Source organism: Leptonychotes weddellii, unplaced genomic scaffold (assembly GCF_054177405.1).
Source record: "Leptonychotes weddellii isolate Sample4059 unplaced genomic scaffold, ASM5417740v2 HiC_scaffold_4141, whole genome shotgun sequence".
NCBI classification, from domain to species: domain Eukaryota; kingdom Metazoa; phylum Chordata; class Mammalia; order Carnivora; family Phocidae; genus Leptonychotes; species Leptonychotes weddellii.
This window is the reverse complement of record NW_028007927.1, coordinates 1-5,583: the sequence shown is the minus strand read 5'-3', so window position 1 is coordinate 5,583 and position 5,583 is coordinate 1. Positions and strand designations below refer to the sequence as shown.

The following is a 5,583-nucleotide window of genomic DNA, read 5'->3' as shown; positions in this document are numbered from 1 at the left end:
GCAGTGTCTTGTCTGCTTTCCTGATGGGGCCACCTGTGTGAGCAGAGCTGTCCCAGTGAGGCCCTGTCCACCAGACGTTTTCCTCATGATTCACAGCAGTTTTCTTTGTGGTCCGTGGTGGTTTAGTCTATAGTTCATGGTGGTTTCGTCTGTGGTCTGTGGTGGTTTCGTCTGTGGTCTGTGGTGGTTTACTCTGTGGTCTGTGATAGTTTACTCCATGGTCTGTGGTGGTTTACTCTGTGGTCTGTAGTGGTTTAGTCCATGGTTCAAACTGGTTTAGTCTGTGGTCTGTGGTGGTTTAGTCCGTGGTTTGTGGTAGTTTAGTTCATGGTTCATGGTAGTTTAGTCTGTGGTCTGTGGTGGTTTAGTCTGTGGTTTGTGGTGGTTTACCCCATGGTCTGTGGTGGTTTAGTCTGTGGTTCATGGTGGTTTACTCCATGGTCTCTCAGCTGCTCGTTTCCAGTGGAGAGCTAGTGGACACATGCATGGTAAAGACTGGGAGCTCCCAGCAGACCACAGAGAATGTTCTCTAGAAGTTTGGTTTGTTCCCCATGGTCAGAAGGGAGAAACAGAGGTGGGTAGAGCCCCAGCCATTGGATTCTGAAGCCCATGCTGAGAACTCTGAGTAGGGCAGTATTCTTGGGTTCAGCTACGGCTTATGAGGAAATTCCTCTTTCAGAATGCTAAGGCCCTGGGATCCCTGGCCTCCTTGGTGGGGAGGGGTCCAGAGAACAGATGCACTGGCCTCTCAGGGGCCCTGGACACCTGGCAGGTGGAGAGCAAAGGGACCACAGCACCACCGGGAGATCAGAGCTCGTAAACACACTGTATTTCACAGAGGGGACTGTTTGATTTAATTATTTATTTATTTAGGCTTTTAAATTTTTTATTTTAAAAAATAAACAGCCAAGAATAATTTATTTTTCCTGTGGAAAAATGATCATGACTTATTTGAGATTTAATTGCAGCAGGATAAAGTGAGCTTTTGTATGGTTCAGGTACAACACATCTTTGCAAAGCTAAATAAGCTGAACGCTGAACCTTTTACATTAACTGAGTTAAATTTTCACATTACCAGTTGTTTTTATGGCTTATATAATCACTTAACAATTTTTCAAAAATCATTTAAAATGACTGAAAAACAAAGGTCTCCAATATCTATGAAATAAGTAAAATAGCAGAATCAGAACACTTCTTCAAGAAAATGGTTAATGGCTTAATTGTTATTGTCTACTCTTATCAGATGAGTTGAGAAAATGAATTCACTTGGAATTTTTGCTTTAGTTTTTCTAGTAAATACTGTACTACTTATTTACTGTGTTTAAACCTTAAGCTCAAATCCCATATCTTAATAATCCAGAGTTGAAGGCTTTCCACCTTGACACTGGATAGCAGAGCTTCCTTGAGGCTATTAAGATGGGCCACCATTAGTAACTGCTTTAACCTTGACTGAGCAGGCTTAGCAATTAATCCCATTCCAGGGATGTTTGGGTGGCTCAGTCGGTTGAGCGTCTGCCTTCAGCTCAGGTCATGATCTCAAGGTCCCGGGACCGAGCCCCACATCGGGCTCCCCGCTCAGTGGCCAGTCTGCTTCTCCCTCTCCCTCTGTGACCTCTTTTGCTCTCATTATCTCTAATAAATAAATATCTTTAAAAAAAAGTCAATTCCATTCCACCTGCACATTCATTCTGATTTGCAACAATGATAACACAAGATCTGGACGAAAAGATTATGAGAAAACGAACAAGAAATACCCTAAAAGTTACCATCTTCCTCTGGCAGAAAACCAGGGAGTCTGTTTTTTTTTAAGTGAGAAAAAACCCACACAGATTCAGTTCCCCTATGCAGCCCTTGCTTATTCCATTTTTTATTTCAATTTTAGATAAAAATGGATATAGGGCTACATGGAAAATTAACATCAACATCTAGAGCACCATAAATCAAGACAAGATGATGAGAAATAAGCATGTCTGTTTTCTTCCAGAACTCCTTTACAACTCTGCTTTCTTGGAAGGGAATTCATGAGCTGTAATACTTGAGATTTTCATCTGTAGGTTTGAGGATTTTCTTACCTGCCATATTCACCACCCATCCGGGGCAAGACCAAAGAAAATCTGCCTTGGGTCCTTTCAAGTACTAAGCATTTTGAAGAGTTCATCTTTAGTGATATCAGGTAAAATATAGCCATACTTCTTGGCAAGTTCAAGTCTTGCTTCAGGAAATTTGGCAGGATCGGCCAGGTAAACACAATTCTTTGCATCAGTATAATACGGTACCAGTGCTTCAGGCGGAAGCATTCGTTTTGGAATGGGTTGTCCGTGCAGAAAGAATGGAACGGGTTTACACGGAATTTCTAGACTTCTTGGGTCATAGAAGGCCATAGTAACAACACCACCGTTTTTCTCAGTTGCAGCAATGGCTAGTTCTGAAGCCAACTGCACTTCAATATTAACTTTTGCCTTAAAGGTGTCAGCACCCTCCTCTACCAGCTGGACACCATAATCCCTTTTAGGTGGCTGGATGGTCACACCTCTTCCACTGACCAGCTGAGTAAGTCAATAAGTTGAGTAGGATCCACTTGACCCAAATCAATAGGATACTTCAATCTATTGAGACTCAAAGGCTGATACTGGCTTCTGAAGCTATGACCTTCATTAAACCCGTATTTTGGGATTCGAAGGTAAAATGGAGTCTGGCCTCCCTCAAAGCCCAGTCTGGGCCGGGTTCCTCTCTGACGCTCTCCTTTATGGCCTCGGCCACATTTTCTACTTCTTCTCTGACCTCTTCGCCGTCTTTCCGGTTTCCTAGAGCCTGGATTCGGCTTTGGGTTGGCCAAGCTCACATGGGGCAGGGCCTGGAGCAGGTCCAGGGCCCTTGCCCCACTGCCCTGCATGGGACCGGTCATTACATGCAGAGCCAAGACCGTCCAAGGGCGCCCGGGGTGGCCTGCTTTAATTATTTAAAGATTGCTTTTAAGTAGGCATTTTTAACCATTAGAACTTAAGGGGAAAAATTTTAAGAGGTTTGTTGGCAGGTGGAGAAAAACTGGAAATTTTATTGATTTAAAAATGGGCCATATCCAACATTTTTCTTCTCAGAATCACTTTTACTTGAGTGTATGTGTGTTAGTCAGGGTTCCCCAGGGAAATAGAGCCCATAGGATGTGTGCACATATATAGATGAGACAGATATTGCTACAGAGAGACAGAGAGACGGAGAGACAGAGACAGAGACAAAGAGTGACAGAGAGACAGAGAGATGTAGACAGAGAGACAGAGAGACAGAGACAAAGAGTGACAGAGAGACAGAGAGATGTAGACAGAGAGACAAGACAGAGAGACAGAGACAGAGAGACAGAGACAGAGACAGAGTGACAGAGAGACAGAGAGATGTAGACAGAGAGACAGACAGAAAGACAGACAGAGAGACAGTGACAGAGAGACAGAGACAGAGAGACAGAGACAAAGAGTGACAGAGAGACAGAGAGATGTAGACAGAGAGACAAGACAGACAGAGACTGAGAGACAGAGAGACAGACAGAGAGACAGAGACAGAGAGACAGATAGTGACAGAGACAGACAGACAGACAGAACCCAGAACCTCCAAGTGGGACAGACGCAGGCTGTAGACCAGGGAAGAACGGATCTTGCAGGCTCAGTCACCCAGAGGCAGAGTCCCTCTTTCCTGGGAACTCACTCTTTTCCTCTTAAGACCTTCAAATGACTGGGTGGATTAATATGTCAATTGCATCTAGAAAACACTTTCACAGCAACATCCAGTGGGCACCAAGGCCTGGCCGAGTGGACACATAAAATTAACCATTGAGTTATATTGAAAATGTTGATGTCTTAGTTTTTCCTGAAAATAGGAAGTGCTGGGTGAACCCAGAGGCCCCCCCCCCCCCCGATGCTCTGGGCAGCCTCTTCCTTGGACATGTTTGTACTTTGGGGCAAGACTCATGCACAGCGGGTGCACGGCTGGGAAGCCAGCAATTCCGAGAATGGGCATCTCTGCAGGGGTGCAGGGGCAGACTGCGTGCAGAGGAGACCCCTCGGACCACATGGGGCCCTCCCTCTGGCCTCACTGATATACTCTGATCAAGGAGCCTGGGTTGGGTGGGTGGCCCTGGGTGCGGAGGGAGCCTGGGCCCCACGAGGACTCTTTCTGGGGTGCTGGTGGTGCTCGGCATGCTGTCGTGCTCCATGGGGGCTGTGTGTGGGGCTGGCCCCTCCGTGGACTGAGGACACCTTTCTGTTCCCTTGCAGCGTGGCGGCTGCTTCCCAGCCTCAAGTCCCGGGAACCCCCCTCTGTCCGAGGATGCGCAGCCTCCCAACGCCCCACCTCTCTGTGCTCCAGCCCACTTCCTCCCAGGGGAGAAGCCCCCCCCTTACACTCCATGACGCACGGGGGTCAACTGAAAATTAGTTTAGTTTTGGTTTCTTAAAAAACAAAGCAGCCTCTACAAACCCTGCTTCTGTGGCCAACCTCCTAGAGACATGAGGGGAATGTTCCTGAAGTCTGTGCCCTCTTTCCCCTCCTGGGCACCTCGGTGGGCAGAGAGGCCAAGACCAGGGGTGGGGACAGAGCCCCAGGCAACCGAGGCCCCAGGCAGCACCTCAGCTCGGCTGCCTGGCCCAGAGTGGAAGCCAGACACCAAATAGATCCAGAATTCCCACCTGGAGCCTCCTTGCTCTCATATTCTGTTATCACTTACTAAACAAAATTTGCTTTCTGACTATCTCCCTAATGAGCTCATTATTATTATTCTGCAAAGGGAATATGGCCCCGTGTGAGGTTATTTTAAGATGTGTTGTATGCTTACATATTTATAAGTGTGTCCCCATGAAGCTCAGGGGTTCCATGCTCAATGCTGTGCTCTCTCCGCATGCCCTCGATGGGGATGAAAAGACGCTTTGGCTCAAATATCCAATGCTGCTTGTAAGGCGTGTGCGTTCCCTGAGGTCTGTGTGTGCTTTCTTTCCAAATCTGCCGTCACACCTGCCAAAAGACTTGCCACCTGAGGCTACATGCTTCCTATTCAAGGCGTCTGGGCTACCAGCTGCCATCTTTCATGGATTATTCTAGAGGCTGTCCAATCTGCTAAACAGGGAGCCCCATATGGGGTCCCCCTTGCCTGCAGAACAGATACCTCTAAGACCCAATCTCTCTGCTCCACGTGACCACCGGGGTGGCTGGCTCTTGAGGCCCTTTAGCCAGAGCCTGGGGTGCAGGTCTGCCTCCTGCAGACCAATGGCCGTTGACCAGGACACACCTGGTGCAGCAAGCAAGTGTGCACCCACCTGGGCAGCGATCAAATCCTGGCTGAGTGACAGGCCAGAGTCCTAAATTACAGTCCGGGGTCACTGGGGAAAAAAGATAAGCAGAGGGCGCCTGGGTGGCTCAGTTGGTTAAGCGACTGCCTTCGGCTCAGGTCATGGTCCCGGCGTCCTGGGATCGAGTCCCACATCGGGCTCCCGGCTCGGCGGGGAGCCTGCTTCTCCCTCTGACCCTCTCCCCTCTCATGCTGTTTCTCTCTCTCTCTCTCTCAAATAAATAAATAAATAAAATCTTTAAAAAAAAAAA

At 47.7% G+C, this 5,583-nt stretch overlaps 1 pseudogene; it reads right to left on the bottom strand.

Moving 5' to 3' along the window:
- Positions 1 to 849: 849 nt before the first annotated feature.
- On the bottom strand, positions 850 to 5,437 carry LOC145719388 (large ribosomal subunit protein uL15m pseudogene; annotated as a pseudogene).
- Positions 5,438 to 5,583: the final 146 nt, after the last annotated feature.